Source organism: Diabrotica virgifera, chromosome 5 (genome assembly GCF_917563875.1).
Source record: "Diabrotica virgifera virgifera chromosome 5, PGI_DIABVI_V3a".
Taxonomy (NCBI): domain Eukaryota; kingdom Metazoa; phylum Arthropoda; class Insecta; order Coleoptera; family Chrysomelidae; genus Diabrotica; species Diabrotica virgifera.
Window position 1 is genome coordinate 174,627,423 of NC_065447.1, and position 18,438 is coordinate 174,645,860.

Sequence of the window (18,438 nt, forward strand, 5' to 3'; positions counted from 1 at the left end):
TATGATGAATTCATAAAACTATAATTTAACATCGACGATATTCAACGCCTAACCAAAATATTTAATGACATTTATATTTAAGCGGAGTAATACCAAGAACATGGTTGAAGTCGACATAATTTATTGCTTTACCAAAGAAAACAAAATCCGTATCTTGCAGTGATTTCCAAACCTTCAGCTTAATGAGCCATATTTTAAAATTATTTCTAAAAATTATACATCAAAGGATATAATATAGAAGACTGTGCAAAAAAAAATCAGCCGTACACAGTTTGGTTTTCGGAATGCAGTGAGTACAAGAGAGGCTCTATTTAGTATACAAGTGCTATTTCAACGATGTAGAGACGTAAATTGCGATATTTATGCATGTTCCATTGATTACCATAAAACGTTCGATACAGTAAAGTACGACAAGCTAATGAAGATATTAACGAATATTGGAATAAACACCTGTGATTTCGGACTTTCACTCGGACTAAGAAAACAAAATGTAAGATGATCTCTAAGAGGGAACAGCAATTTAGACGAATCCCTGTGAACGGTCAACAAATAGAAAAAGTAAAAACATACACCTACCTTGGTAAGAACGTCAATGAAAATTTGGACCATTCCATAGCAATCAAATGTAGGATGGAGAAAGCAAGATCTGCATTTCAAAAAATGGCTAAGTTATTAAAATGCCATGATTTGTCGATAACCATAAAAATAAGGTTACTACGATGTTATATCTTTCCCATACTGTTGTATTGAGTTGAGTCGTGGACTCTCACAGACGCCACCCCCAATAGAATTGAGGCTTTTGAAATGTGGCTTTATCGTCGAATCCTGAAGACATCTTATACCGACCACATTACTAATCAGGGTGTTTTGCTGAGAATGCAAAAAGGAAAAGAGCTTCTTCTTCTTCTTCTACCTTCTTGTATGTAGGCTTTAAAGCCTGTTTCTTCTTCAATATTAGCCTCCTAAATTGTTTAAGTTATCGCACCATCTTTTTCTTGGTCTGCCAATACTTCCTCGTTCATTTGGTGACTTATCTCGTGCTATTCGTACTATCCTATCCTCTGTCATTCTACTAATGTGTTCGTTCCACTCCTGTTTCCGTTTGGTCACCCATCCATTTATGTCTTCTACATTGCATGATCTTCTTATGTTTTCGCTTCTCTCCCTATCCAACAGACTTTTCCCTGATATTCGTCGGAGTATTTTCATCTCTGTTGTTTCTAGTAGTCGTCTCGTTTTAGATGTGTCAGGTCTTGTCTCCGCCGGGTGGCATATAGGTATAATTGCTGCTTTATAGATTTTTGCTTTTGTGTCTTGTCTCAGGTATTTGTTCTTCCAGATTATGTCATTAAGAGATCCCGCCGCTTTACTTGCTTTTAAGCTTTGTTGTCGTACTTCCTCTTCAACATCTCCGTAACTGGTTATATCTATTCCCAGATATCTAAACCTTGCTTCCTGCTTTATTATTTTCCCATCAATTTCGATTTTACATCGTACCTAGTGAGTATTTAGATGTTGTCATATATTTGGTTTTTTCTGCTGATATTATCATATTGTATTTCTTGGCTGTTGTATTGAAGGAAAAGAGCTGTTAATTCACAATAAAAACAGCCTAAATCGAATATCTTGGTCAAATCATGAGGAACAGTGAAAGATATGGATTGCTGCAACTAATATTGCAAGGAAAAGTAGAAGGAAAGCGAGGACCAGGAAGGCGAAGGATTTCCTGCCTAAAAAATCTACGTACCTACCTACGTGGTTCAACACAACAACCACAAATCTTTTTAGAGCAGCAGTGTGCAAAGTACAGATTGCCATGAAGGTCGCCAACATCCGAAACGGATAGACACTACAAGAAGAAAAAGAAGGGGTATTTGAAAAAAATAAAAGAAATTATAAATTATACTTTATTTTAGAAAGACGATAAGACAACTCACCCTGTACCCCATTGATACTGCACTGTACAAGATGAACCTAAAAATAATGATCAAGCAGCCCAGTGCACAATCCCTTACACTCCAATGAAGTTTTTGCAAACGCGATTGAATTTTTTGCAATGTTCCAACTTTTGTGAGTCGATCATGTCAATTGAACCATATGGATGCATTTTAGTGCAACTCAGTGCGATATTTTGTGCATGCCCATAAGTAATCAGAGTTTTTGTGAAAAAAATTTAAAGTCTGCAATATCGACGGCGACGTGGCATGCGATGTCACCTGAGCGTTAAAACAAAGTTGACTGTGGATAAAGGTTTTTGCGTTTTTTTGTGTCGATTTCGCTTGTTTGCCAGACAGAGAAAAATTGACGTCAAATGCATTTTTTCGATAGGTAATAACAAAGCGGATTAAGGACTTTAACAGGTGTATTAAAACAAAGAAGGCCTTTCGTTCGATACTGACGGCTCTAATGCACAATGGAATTTGAAAAACCGCTCGTTGCCTCAACAAACACTTTGACCATTATGCGTTTTTCATTTTATTTAACTTACAGAAAACAACAGCATTATTGTTAAACAATACATACTCTGAAAATTTTATGTCAGAATAGTGTATTTTTTAAACTTTCGCTAATATAATAGTAGGGGAGCAAAGTATGCTAAATGCGCAGTCACTCGAGCGCTTTGGGGACCTATTGGGTTGTGATTATTAGGTCCTAAAACCAAAAAAAGTTAAGTAAAATTTTCCATTTTAGTGGGAACTTCCCATTTTTAATTTAATTTTCCATTTCCAACAATCGTTTTTCCGATTATAACGCCATCTATCCATAATTCGAAAAAATGTTTTGAATAAAAGTTACTTATTTTTACGTAAGGATTCCAAATCTGCAATAAAAATGGGGGTTCTATTTAAGAATTTAATGTAACCCCCACCCCACCTCCGTGGGGGGTCGTGTTTGGTGAATACTTAACTTACCTTATCTTAATCTGACAATTTCGAGTTTTTTTAAGGATAGATTTTTTTCGGACCCACCTTAACGAACTCCCCTGTATTAAGAACCAATATATGGTAGAGGTACATCTGCAGGGTACCAGGTTTCTCCCCATATGCTAATCTGATGCGCTCGAGTAACTGTAAAAATCCCCGCTTGGGCTCCCCTACCATAAGTTGAACACACAGTTTTACTAAGTCCCATGTCGTAAATTTTATCGTTCTTCCTTTGACATATTTGAATCTTAACGATTCATTTAGAATTGCTTGCACCAATACCGTTTATATTTCTTCGTTCCATTTTTTTAGCAATCCCTTTAGATGCCCTTCCTGATCCTGATCCAAATCCTCTTCCTTTATCTGGGCTTGGGATAGCCACTAAAACTTATTCACGGTTATTAGACTTTATTACGGTTGTCTTGTCCGCAGTGGCGGCTCGTGATTTTTTCAATAGGGGAGGCTATACCTAACTGTAAATTATCTAGACAAATTTGTACTAGCAAAAAAAACAATCCGCCAAAAAAATCTAATTTAAGGCCCCATTTTGTTGACCATTTTTTATTTACATTTTATAATATCATCATAATTCATAATTATTTCATAATATCATATCATTTTAAAAATAGTTAGTATAATTGTAAAAGTGTATTACCAAAGTTTGTGTCGTTTATTTGTTAACAGTTCTATCTCTGTAAGTAGATATGCATATCAAAATAAATACAGATTTTAAGTTTTGCAGTCCATACAGGTTGAAGGTTTACATTGTTTAAGATACTCAACTGAATTATTTTAATTCTAAATCCACATACCAAAGTTCATCACAAAATTCGCTCTTTTAGTTTTTTCATTATTTCTAGTCAGGATCCTAAAATCGGCAGAGGAGGCTGCTGGCCGAAAAATCTCGCTTGCCCGATCTCCGGGCAGCGTGTGCGTTAAGCGATGTGCAGCTCTAAGGAGACCGGGTCTCCTTAAACCATCCTTGAACGCTTCTGGTTAGAATATTATTTGGAACAACTTGTGCAAATAACTTTTTGCGATATCTCTAACGCGAAGCAAAGTAAACAAAACAGTGTAGCGTGTATAAAAAATTTATGGGGAGGCTAAGCCTCCCTTGCCTCCTCTGACCAGCCGCCACTGCTTGTCCGACGGTGGTGGGGAGACTTATATTTTTGACTTTACGTCACAAGAGTTTACATTCCCATATTTTTAAATGATTTTCGATCATTGAATGTGTGTTATTGTGTATATATGTGTATTATTTGTGTTATTATGAAATAATTAGACAAATAGTACACATTTTATCTTATACCGGGTGGTGAATCGTAAAAGGGCCATAGGAAACTCAATGTAAAATTCTGAATTGTTGAATTCCTGCTTCCCTAATTATTTTACATCAAAAGTCATGAGAGAATACTTGTAGAGAATTAAAATCTGTATTAAAATCAAAAGTTAAAATTGTTCTACGATTTAAATGCATTCCAAAATTTTGAAAAATATGATACATTTGCCACAATAGGTATGCGTGTAAAAGTAAGGCCACACGTTACTATTTAACTGACAGTGCTCACACCATTGACTGAATAAAAAAATCTTTATTATTAATCCTTTCTCCGCAACTGAGGGTATCTTATCAACTGTATTGTTTTTAAACAATAGATGATAAAATAAAAATATTGACAGTTCAAAAATGTGAACATCATTGCATTGTGTGTGGCCTAAGTTTGGGCTGAAAACTAAAATGTATTACATTTTTACAAAATTTTGGAATATGTTTAATTACGTAGACCAATTTTAACAGTTATTTCCAATACAGATTTCAACCCTCTACAAATAGTTTCTAATGTCTTTTGATGTACAATAATTATTAGGGAAGCTGGAATTCAACAGTTCAGAATTTTACATTGAGTTAATGCAAAATTTTAACGCATGTCAAAATTCTCAATGTGTTTTAATTGTATTCATTTTTTTTCGAATTCTGAGAAAACTAATAAATATTTTTGAAAAATTTAAACTCAGAATGAAAGACTACATTATTACCGAGGGCTGAAAGTCCCTGAAAACTTCTATAATGTTTATTTTAATAAGTTACAGGGCTGAAAATAAAAGAGAAGTGTGATATTTAATTTCAAATATTTCATTCAATAGAATCTGCTTGTTTATTCTAAGGGGCTTTCCGCCCTCCGTAATAATGTAATCTTGCATCCTGCGTTTAAATTTTTCTAAAATACTTGGTTTTCTCAGGATTCGAAAAAAATCATATTATAGTATTTTTACTACAAAAACGTTATTACGTAGGTCAAAATTTATGACGTAAGAGAACTGTCAAAACATTAGAATGTGACTTTTCATTATTGGCATGTTTATAATAAACATGGCGATAATGAAAAGTCACATTCTAATGTTTTGACAGTTCTCTTACGTCAAAAATGTTGACCTACGTAATAACGTTTTTGTAGTAAAAATACTATACGATTCAAATGACAGTAAACTCTCGTGACGTAATCTCACCCTTAATGTTCATTGGTTAGTCGATTTAGGCAACCGTAGTAATGTCTAAGAACCGTGAAACTTACTGAGCTATTCAATCCACCCTACCACTACCAGAGGCTGTGAAGAGAGGATGTGGGATCCCAAATAAGAATGTAAACTGGGGATAGCGGTGGATGAGGTTGTCGTTGCGTTAAATAGGATAAAGTAATGGTAAATTAAGTCAAAATATTCAATACAAAAAAAGGTAATTTGACTTTATAAACGAGCGGAACACTCCAAAAAACGCTTATTTCTCGAGATACTGACCACGCTGTGGTGAATGGCTAATTTTTATCATACTTTATGTTTTTGATGGTGCTGAAATCGAAAATAAGGTTTACTTTGAATTTTACGTGGGGAACATTGTCAAAAGCGCATTTTACACGAAAAATAAAAAAATGAAATCATGCTTTTTTGCGTTTAACTCACTACAACTCTGTTCCATTTTAATATTTTTTTCTGAAATTTTTATAGTAGGTATATAAACTTACGTGCATAGAAATCGGCCCACTTAACAATTTGGTCCTTTTTGATGTCTTATATTTCCCAAACCTGTTGGTCGATTTAAGTGATTTTGTGCATGTTATAGCCTGATTCTTTAGCAATACCACTGTAATCTTATTGTTGCTGAACAGGTAAATTTTTATTGTATACCGAGTGTACAAATCAAACTGTGTTTTTTTCTCAAAGTTCGCATCACCCCGTGGAATATTCTAGCATTTATAAAATACTGAAATTAAAACCCAACATAGCCACAGGTTTTCTTAACATTTTGTTTTTTAATTCATTCGATTATGTTAGATAATAAAAAAGTTAGATACACCTAACTTTTTATTATCCAACATAATCAAATAAATAAAAAAACAGAATGTTAAGAAAACCTTCGGCTATAGCAGCGTTTCCCAACCGGTGGGTCGCGACCCACTAGTGGGTCGCGAGCGGATTTCAGGTGGGTCGCAGCGTGGCTCTTACAGTAGCTGAATACCGTAAATATATAACGTCATGGATGAGGGATGGGTCGTGAATATGAAAAAACATCAGAAGGTGGGTCGCCACACATAAAAGGTTGGGAACCACTGGGCTATAGTAATGTTTTAATTTTAGTATTTTATAAATGCTAGAATATTCCACAGGATGATGCGAACTTTGAGAAAAAAACACAGATTGATTGGTGCACCCGGTATACAATAAAAATTAACCTGTTTAGCAACAATATTATTACAGTGGTATTTTTAAAGAATCAGGCTATAACATGTTCAAAAAATCACTTAAATAGGCTAACAGGTTTAGGAAATATCAGACGTCAAAAATGTCCAAATTTATTTTTTACCTTTCTAAAGATAATGGGACCTGTTTCAATCTTTCTGTGTTATTATAATAAAAGTTATGAATTATTTAAAGTAAAAGTTGCAGATTCCTGAATTGCAAAGTTTAATCGCAAAAGTTGAGTGACAAAATTTGAAATTTAGCTTTTTAATCAAGTTTATGTTAAAATATAGAGTACAATAAACAAAATATTTTATAGAAAAAAATGGTGCAACTTTTAATTTTAAGAAAAACGTGATTTCATTGTTTTTGTTTTTAAAGTAAAATTGCGATTTTGACAATGTTCCCCTATTTAAAATTCAAAATAAACCTCATTTTCGTTTTCAGCACCATCCAAAACATAAAGTGTGATCAAAATTAGCCATTCATCACCCCGCGGTCAGTACCTCGAGAAATAAGCGTTTTTTTGGGGGAGTGCCACTCGTCTATAAAGTCACATAACTTTTTTTCTATTGCATATTTTGACTTGAAATTTTACAGAAAACTTCTTCATGACATATATTTTAATGCTGTGTTGATTAAAATTATAAAGTAAACATTTTGTCACCCAACTTTTTTAAGTAAACATGAAACTAACGAAATCTGACGATAAATGGTTTAAAAATTAACAACTTCTCTTTTAATTTGTTTAAATATCTCGGGCAAATCTCAATGTTATTTATATTCTTCAAAGATGACACAGTAAAATTTTCAAAAGGAAATATTTACAGTGATCAAAGATACAGCGAGGTAAATGTGTAAAAATTATCAAAATTGATTTTTTGCATTTTTGCATAAAAGTAGGTCCAGACCAAATCCCAGTAGAAAGCTTAAAATTCATAAATGATGAAACCTTAGACATTATCGTAGACTTGTTTAACACAGTGTACAAAACAGGAAACATACCAAAACAATGGTTACTCTCAACCTTTTGTGCTATCCCTAAAAATACAAACGCTAAAGATTACAGTGAATACAGAACAATATCATTAATAAGTCACATTCTCAAATTATTCTTGAAAATAATACACGGTCGTATAAATAAAAAACTAGAAGAAGGAATAGATGATAGTCAGTTTGGGTTCAGAAACGGACTAGGAACCAGAGAGGCGTTATTTGCTTTTAATGTGTTAGCTCAAAGATGCATGGACATGAATATGGATGTGCATGTTTGTTACGTTGATTTTGAGAAAGCTTTTGACAAAGTAAGACATGAAAAATTAGTCCAAATTTTAAAGACAAAAAACATAGACAAAAGGGACTTACGAATAATAACAAACCTTTACTGGAATCAAAGAGCACAAATTATAATAGATAACGAACCCAGTCCAGAAATTGAAATCAGGAGAGAAGTTCGGCAGGGATGTATTATGTCTCCATTACTCTTTAATGCATATAGTGAAGCCATTTTTAAAGAAGCATTGCTATCTCAAAGTGAAGGAATAATAATTAACGGAAGATCTATTAACAACATAAGATATACAGATGACACCGTGATTATGGCAAGCTCTGCTGAACAACTCCAACTACTACTAAACAAAATAAACAATTTCTGTGAAGAATATGGACTAAAAATGAACATAAAAAAGACCAAATACATGATAATAACTAAGAAAACATACATACAAATAAGCATACATTTGGGAAATGTACCGATAGAAAGGGATGATAAATACAAATACCTAGGAACCTGGATTTCAGAGAAAAATGATCAAACAACAGAAATAAGGACCAGGATAGAAATAGCAAGAAATGCGTTTGTAAAAATGAAAACAGTTCTCTGCAACAAAGACCTTAGCTTAGAACTGAGAGTAAGAGCTTTGAGATGCTACGTGTTGTCGATACTACAATATGGACTTGAAAGCTGGAGATTAAAGCAAGAACACATAAATAAGCTACAGTCATTTGAAAAGTGGTGTTATAGAAGGATGCTTAGAATAGCATGGACACAGAGGAAAACGAACACGGAAGTACTGCGAGAAATGGGTAAAGAATGCGAAATAATAAACACAATAAAAATAAGAAAGTTACAATATCTGGGACACGTAATGAGGGGACCGCGATATGAAATGCTAAGACTGATAATACAGGGAAAGATAAGAGGCGGAAGGAGTATAGGAAGAAGGAGAGTGTCATGGTTAAAGAATTTAAGGGAGTAGTTTAGATGCGGTTCTATAGAACTCTTTAGAGCAGCGGTGGATAGAGTAAAGATAGTGATGATGATATCCAACCTCCGATTAGGAGACGGCACTTGAAGAAGAAGAGAAAATAATGTACTTGCGTTTTGATTCACCCTGTATTCAATATAAAGAAAATTAGCAATATCAATCATTTATGAAAATTTTGACAATAAATAAAAAATATGGCAAAAATAATCCATTGCTTTTGTGCTTAGTTTTATTTATACAGAGAGTTGAACTTGTTACGATTTTCATATAAAGTTGGTATAACTTTGTAAATACCATGTATAACATAACAAACCTTTATATTTTTGTCATAGAGAAGTTAAGAAGATTTAGAATATAAAATATAATACAGAGTGTTCCATTTAAAAAAAAAACCTAAGTTTGGTCTACCACTATGTTATCGAACACCCTGTAACATTCTAATTAATTTTTAAATGTGAATCTTAAAGTTGGCTACAATTTTTGTTATTAACTTTTATTGCTATCTATTACTATAATGGATCTACGGAGCTTTACCCCACTAATCAATCACCCTGTACATAGATTATTCGAAGATGCCACACGCCTCGAGAATGGTAGATCGTCGAGCTCCAGACAGATATTCGATTGACAGGGCCTGCATAACATTACTTCCTCCTTAAGAGATGGTTCCTCCTGGAACCTTGTCCAAAATGAAACTAAGTGTTGGTATCGGCAACTGGACACTCTTTTACAATGCCCAATTTTATAAAAGTGGTTATTTATCGTTCCGGTAATAATTTAATTCTCTATAAAAATCCATTTCTTGCAAATTCTTCTTCCTTCTTAAATACGAATTTGAAGCTTTATTATTTTAAATATCTCACCCTGAATTTAAAAATCCATACCTATTACCTTCGATTTTTTAAAGAGCTTCAATCCAGACCTGATAGGTCATGCATGATTAGGAAAGAAGTCAATACCCATAAAGATCGTGCGTAGTCCTAGGGCGTTAAGTGTCCATCGACCCAAGACCCAGCCAGTTTCTTGCACCCACTGCGATCGCAACTGTCACGAGTCTGAGTACAAAAGTAAAGTAATACCCGAGTCCGAGTAGGAGAGAATAGACGGGCAGACAGACAAATAAGAATTCCCTACGCAAAATTAATGCTACGAGGGGTGCACTTTAAGTAAAGGCAATATTTGATTTAGAAAATAAAATGTGAATGGAGAGTAATAATTATCACTTGTAATTACACAAGAGTTCTAAAATTACCGATTTGTATCTTGGATGACAGTTTTAATTTCCCGACCCGAAGGGAAGGGAAATTATGTCAAATTGTCACAAAGGTAATCTTCTTCTTTAGGTGCCGTGTCTGTATTCAGACGTTGGCCGTCATGATGCTTACAATTTCCTGAAACCTCTCTCTATCGGCTGCTGCGCAAAATAATTCTTCTACTGTGCAGCCACACCTTTGTCTAATATTACGCAGCCATGAAAGTTTCTTTCGACGAATCCATCTCTTTCCCTCCACTTTTCCTTGTATTACAAGGCGAAGCAGATGGTATTTAGGTCGTCGAATTATATGGCCGAAGTATTCTGTTTTTCTCCTCTTTATGATGCTTATGAGCAGACGTTCTGAATTCATCATTTGAAGAACATCTTCATTGGAAGTGTGCGAAACCCACGATATCTTTAGGATTCGTCGATAGCACCACAATTCGAATGCCTCTATCTTGTTTAGAATTGTGATTTTTAACGTACATATCTCACAACCATACAATAAGATAGAACACACATAACATTTTACGACCTTCTTTCGAATATTCATCGACAGGTTTCTGTTACATAAAACTGGTTTCTGTTACATAAAGCTGGTTTACAGGTCATAAAAGCCTTCCGTGATATTTCGATCCTAGTTATTATCTCTTCATCAGAGTCACAATTTACATTTAACCCGCTACCAAGGTACTTGAAATGATTCACCCGTTTTAACTCCTCTCCATCAAGAGAAAGCTGACCTTGATCTATATTAATCTTTTCAACTACCATCCACTTTGTTTTTGAAATGTTGATTTTAAGGCCTCTCCGATAACTTGCTTCACTGACTAAATTTAGTAGTGTCTGAAGATCTTGTAAATTTTCAGCAAGAATAGCTGTATCGTCAGCGTATCTAATATTGTTAATTACTTTTCCGCCTAGCCTTACTCCTTCTTGTCTGTCATCCAAAGCTTCCCTAAAGATTTCTTCAGAGTACAGATTAAAAAGGGTGGGTGATAAAACACAACCTTGTCGTACTCCACGTTTTATCGGTAGTTTTTCAGTACGACGGTCTCCAATTTGGATAGAGACTACTTGATTTTAATACAAGTATTTCAGCAGTCTTGTGCATACCGTAGTGGTCAAGTCCTGCTGCCTGCAGGCAATCGAAAAGTGTATCATGTTGTACTCGGTCGAATGCGTTCTCGAAGTCGATGAAACAAACATAAACGTTCCTTCGGAATTCACAACTTTTTTGTAAGAGAACGCGCATACAAAATAGTGCTTCTCTAGTTCCTAGACCATTTCTAAATCCAAATTGCTTATTATCCATTCTAGTTTCACACAGAAGGAATACTCGGTTTTGTATAATACGTAAAAGTATCTTAAGTGTGTGACTCATCAAACTGATTAGTCTAAAATCGCTACATTTGGTGGGCCTGCTTTTCTTTGGTAATGTTATAAACAGTGACTCCAACCAATCATCTGGTATTTTTCCTTCGTTGTAAATTTTGTTGAAGAAAGTAGTCAAGTAGGTAATGTTTCCTCATCTAAAAGTTTAAGTAGCTCAACAGGGATTTGATGTGGTCCAGGTGCTTTATTGTTTTTGGCTTGTTGTAATGCTTTTATGATTTCCGACTTCAGTATACTGGGACCTCTATCTAATTGGTTGTTACAGGTAGTATTTGGAGCATTTTCTCGAAAAGCATCGTCAAAAAGGTAACTGATGTGTCTCTCCCATTCTTTGCACTGTTGTTCGTGATCACAAGTTTTTCCATCTGCGGTTTTAAGTACGTGAGCATTTTTCTAATTCCGGAGGTATATTAAAGTTTCTTGTGGAGGTTGAAACTGCCATGCTTTTTTTGGAGGTCTTCTATTTCTTTACATGAATTTTCGAGCCAGGATGCTTTGGCCTGTTTAATTTTTCTTTTTATGAGTTTGTTAGTTTCACGGTATTTGATAATATTTCTATTTTTGTATTTTCGTCGAACTTCCATCAGGTCTAGAATTTCTTGGTTCATCCAGTCATTTTTTGCCAACATTGTAGGTGTTTTTAAAGATTCCCGTACGTCCTCTAAAATCGAGTTTTGAATACCGTACCAACATTCGTTAATAGTTCTGTTTTCGTTTGGTATATTTGATATTCTGTGCATTTTAATATTTATCTGCTGTGATATGTGTTCACGCGTTTGGGGGTTTTTAAGGGGGTCGAGATATATCTTACTAGGCTTAGTTGGCTTTGTTATTTTCTTTAGTTTGATTTGTATTTTGGAGCAGAGTAAATTATGATTCGAGTTTATATCGGCGCCGTGGTGGGTTTTTACATCTTTAGATAGTTCAATAAGGTATCAATAAAGTATTAGTTAAAAATATTTATAGGTAGGTAATTACAGTTTTATTCATGAAATAATCTTACCGAATTACACACGAGCGCTTTTGCGCTCGAAGGCTATTCCCCTTGTGAGAATTTGACCTAAGATTCAGAATTAAAAGTTTAATTTGATTAATTTTTTTAAATGTGACAGCTGTCAAAATTAGTAAACTTGTAATTAAACAGAAACAAATTATTTAAAATTTATTCACAGTATAATAATGTAAGTAGATTATTCCCAGTATAGTAATAATCTGATTGGACAGAATTAAACACGTGATGAAAAATCTTACTACACGATTGGAAATTAAAATCATTAAAAAAATAATCGCTGAAGTTTTTATTTTTGTAGGTTTCTATTGGTCAAAATCTCTATGGACGTAATAATCGCTGAAATTTTGCTTTTTGAGTATTCTATTGGTCAAAATCTCTATGAATGAAATAATCAATAATATACAGTTCCATTTTATTAAGCAGGTTTATTAATAGGTATGGAAAAAAATTATCTATAAACGAAAGAGGGCCTTACGCCAGTCGTTATTATTTATATTGTAATAGGCAGAGTAAAACAAAAAAAGTACGTTAAGTGTGACAAAGATATCAAAACAGATTATTATGTAGACAATAATATTTTAATTGCTATTTGATAAAATTATGGGCAACAGTAAATGCATACCTATTTATTAAACAATTGGCAAAAAATATAAAGCGACGTTAAAAATATATGTATGATATCTGAAATGGGTCTACCCCAAAATCCCGACAGCCACAATCCCGACAGGCTTGATAAGTTTCTTTTTAACATATAATTACATTTATTTCTTGTTTTTCGTTTATGGCCATCTGTTTTTATTTTGTGTTACTAAACAAAAGTTTTACCATTTAATATGAACTAATTTTCTAAATAAAATTTCTAATATGAATTAAATTATTTTTTTGCCCATATATAGTCCAATAATATATGTATAATCAAATCCTGAATTCAAGTTACCTTTCATATAATAGACATTATCATGTCATGCCACTTACAACCTTCCATTTCAGTAAGTGCATATAGCTTTTATATTATAAAATGAAGTGTTTAAATAATCTTTTCTTTTAAAATACATAATAATTTGTGCCCGTACTTATTAGTAGGTAATAATTTTTCAATTTCAATACTCTATATGATTTGGTATTGCATTTGTAAAGGAAACACTAAATATTCAAAATGTAGTGGTCGGAATTTTTTCTTATGCGAGTTGCGTCGGGATTTTGGCCTGTCGGGATTCTGGCGTGTCGGGATTCTGGCGTATCCGTGTTTTGGCCGTCGGGATTTTGGGCGCCACCGATCTGAAATACAGCATGAAAATATCTCGATGCTATAAAACTGACATTGACAACTGATATAAAACCAGAAATGAAAATGAAATAACTAAAACGAGGCTTGTTCAATTGAATAATAGTATTTTGTATTTTGACAACGAAACCCGATTTGGGCTTCGAAACGTTAATAAATTCATTTTTTAGTAAAATTGTGGCTTATTTCCCATAAAAAATACGTAATTATAAAAATGCCACAAGGAAATAGCTTCAGAACAACATTGTTCAATTGAAACATATCTTTGGTCCAGAAAAACTTTTTTGGCAAATATATCTATTATAAATAATTACCATTACAATTATTAAAGCCAATTAATTACCACTACATATCTCATTGTTTCACCAATTGATGTATTGTTGTTTGATGATGGTTGTTGTTTAAAGAATTAATTTTCTTCGGAATTTTGTACTACTTCATCCGACTGAAAACGATTACCTTTTAACGCCTTTTTTAGTGGACCAAAGATGTGAAAATCGCAAGGAGATAGATCGGAACTAAAAGGGGATGCTCTAAGGGCAAAATCAGACGGACCACGCGCCACAGTCGCTCGTCTGGGGTGTAACGTCCACTCTACATAAGAACCCACGGTAAATAATCGGAAACTACTTTTATGGATCCACAGCGTAGCGCTGCAGCGTGATCCGTTTGGTTTTACCCTAATATCCTCCATTTCTTTCGTTTTAGATTTTATTTAACTATTTTGGCAACACGAGACCGAGCACTGTCGTGCAGAAGAATGACAGCACGTGAGAGTTTCCTTGGATATTTTCGTTTTATTGGTTGATGGAGCTTATTTAAAGTTTCATTATACAGATTTGCGTTAATAGGTTCTGTTAACTCTATGAGCAAGGGTCCTTAATGTTCGAAAAAAAATGTTAACATTACATTGCCTGCAGAAGGTTGACCTTTAAAATTCTTTTGTGGCAAGGAATTTGCGTCTTCCCATTACATCCATGACACATGACAGCTTACTGGATAATTAAAAATAATGACACCAAGATTCGTCGCCAGCAATTATTGACGAATGAAAATCATTACCGTTTTGCCTATATAACCTGAGATGTTGCAAAGATACACCCGTTCGCAAGCATTTTTGGACATTCGACAAAAGACGAGGAACCCATTCGACCCATTGCACACAAACTTTGCTGTAACCTAGTTTGTGTTCGATACTATGGATAGATTTTATACTCACGCCTTTCTCTGAAATTGCTCTGATTTAAATTCGACGATTTTCTCTAATCAAGCCTTCTACATATGCCACATTCCTATCTGTTGATACATTACTCAATGCACCTGGTCGCTTCTTACTATTCGTCTCTCCTCTTCCACCTTTAAATTTTCGACACCATTTCTTGACAGTTAAATACGTAAGGTGGCGGTTTATCAATCGTATCCCTTCTCCCACCCTTAAATTATCGACATCACTGCTTGATAGTTAGATACGCAATGGTCAAACAAATCAATGGAAGATGAACATGCGTTTCTATGCTTCGGTATGAATTTGCAATTGTTGCAAGCCTTCAGCAGACAAAAATTTAATGACCCCACTTTGATTATATTTGGACGGATTTGTAACAACAAACGCCTTTTGTAAGTCACAATACGTAAAATCACAGTCAAATACAAATGATAGGAACTGATTAGTGTGACGTTTACAAACATAAACTAACATTGCAGAACGTCAGTTAATATGCAATTACTTCCAAAGCTGACCTGACCAAAGATGACTTTCAATTAAACAAGCGTATACATATAGATATTTAAGGCATGATGTGACTCCAAGTTATATACCAAGCAACGCCCTAACCCGTTGACACGTCAATGACACTAACAAATTCGACCCGCAGTGGGATGAGTGAAGACGAGGCAGCGCCTTATATCTGGAACCCCTTGGTTAAGGTATGGCAACCCCAACAGAAAATTTTCTGGAGCTCCAGGTTGGGGCTTGTAGGGCTAAAAATGTTTTAAAGTATTTACCTGGATGTTTTTATATTTTATGAAACTGGAAACCCCCTATTCAAAGCTTCAAAGATCCAAAAAACTCAGTAAAGTTAAAACGAAAAGTTTTTGATACATGACACTTACTAACCAATCTCTCATCTCTCAATAGACTTAGAACAACTCAAAGAGCTAGAACCTATATAAGGTCAAACCGGAGGTTTGACATAATATAGGTTCAAACTTAGAAGTGTGTACAAGTCATACAGTGTTCTTCAATTTAGATAAATATAAGGGAGCGTTCAAGTATTACGTAACGCAGTTTGGGGGGAGGGGGGTTTTGTAAAACGTTACGGCGCGTTACATGGGAGGGAGGGGGGGTTCGAACAGCGCGTTACGTAACATTCTTTTTTAACTTAAATAAAAAAAACTACATAATTTCTTTTATGTTTTACATAGACCAATGAATTGTATTATGATTTGTCTACTGATTTTTCAGTAGACCTACTGATTTGAACTCCGATCTACTGAAAACTGTATAAAACCTACTGATTTGAACTCCAATCTACTTATCTACTGAAAACTGTATAAAATCAACTGAAAACTCTAAAAAAAAATCATTGCTCAAATGTAAACCATTTCTCATTTATATTATACAACCCAAAGCCCAACATCCAACAGTGCATAATCTTCTAATCTTCTTTCGTTTCACTTCACCTAAATTATATTTGATGGTTTAGGGACATAGGATTTTCAGGGTCAAGTCAAAATGATGTCAAGTGCCTAACCTAAAGGGATTCTTTCGTTGATAATTGTTTTGTTTACAAAAGAACATATGTTTCCACTATCCGGAACTGTTCCCTCGAAATTATTTATGAGTTTATCTGATGAATAGATAGGTAGGTACTTTATATTTTGGTAAAAATTAAATGGGTAATTTAAGTCCCTAACATGCAGTATCGTTTTCAGCAGTAGGTAGGTATTCATTAATGTTTTAAATTACGCAAATTTTCAAATTATTTAAAAATGTCTTTAAATAAAAAGCATTAAATACAAAACCCACTATATTGATACTTAGTTTAGAAAAGTGATAGATATTTTCAAAAATAATACCCTTATTTAAAGTGTGATTCCTGAATTATTAATTTCAAAGTTTTATGTGATTAACATCTTGACGAAAATTATACATAATTTCAAAATTTCACCTTGCATTATTCATAACAGACCCTACATAATACACATTTTTGAGATGGGGTTGTTAAGCAGCTTCTAAAAACAAAAATATACAGGGTGTTTAATTAAGATTAAAGATAATGTAAAATTAATAATAAAAGATTATTATTGTAAGTTTTGAACATATTTCATGTCATGGGACATGAAATTACGAGTGGCAGGGATAACCAGACACATGAACTGATTAGAAGAATCGTTCTTGGGTGGGCAGCATTTGGAAAACTGAGAGAAACTTTTAAAAGTGAGTTGCCCACATGCCTAAAGAGAAAGGTATTTGATCAGTGCGTCCTCCCAGTCTTGACGTACGGACAGGCCCGCGCCGTCCATAAAGGCGAAGGGGGGCGGAGCCCCCCGGCGCCATATTCAAAAGGCGCCAGTAGGAGCCGAAAAAAATTTTTTACAATACCGAAATTACCAGAAATGTTAGTAATATTTTATTATCTTGTAAAATTTAAAACTTACCAATCGTAGGTAGGTATAAAACTGGCAGTAAATATTACTCTGATCCCATAGTTGTACGAACCCTTATTTCTCTTATTAAACTGAACCATATTTGTTCTCTGATGGTGTAATCGTTGTTTTTTGTAAATATTTATAGTATTCATAATAATTTATCGGTAGGTATATTACTTTCCTAAACACATAACAAATAGTTTGTAGGTATTCGCTCCGTGCATGACTGACGCAACACCTAGCTTCACCAGGACCTCGATTTTTGACCCTTCGCTTCGTTATCGATCATTCGCTATCTGTACACTAAACAGATACGAAGCGCATACGTTCGATAACGAGGCGAAGGGTCAAAAATCGAGGTCCTGACCTATTTAGATCTCACAAATTGACGTTAAGCATATGATAAATAGATAACATTTATTTACCATTTTTTTTTAATTTGTTATACCAACAATGCCAATGACATTACAAAGATAGCTCCAATAATGTCATTTTCGCCACTACTCACGCTGACATCGTTTCTAGGTACCCCCACCATGGTCACGCACGGAGCGAATACCGAATACCGATTCTAGTCCATGCATTCACAATAAAATATTGCAAAACTTCCGAATTCTAAAGAACCGCTTGGCTTGACATGAAGTTCGGCATACACATTGCTAACCTGACAAATAAAAAAGTGATATTGTGTTGATATGTGCTTTTGCCCTAGGGGTGAGTTTCACCCCTTCTCGGGTGTGAAAAAGTATACGTTTAAAACAAGTCGGGAAATTAATAAACTGACAAATTCTAAGCAACTTTTGTTGTATAGAATTTTTTCACTTCAAGTCAATACCTACTTTTCGAGTTATTTGCGAGTGCATATGTTCATTTTTCAACAAACAAAAACACGTTTAGAAACCCACGAAAAA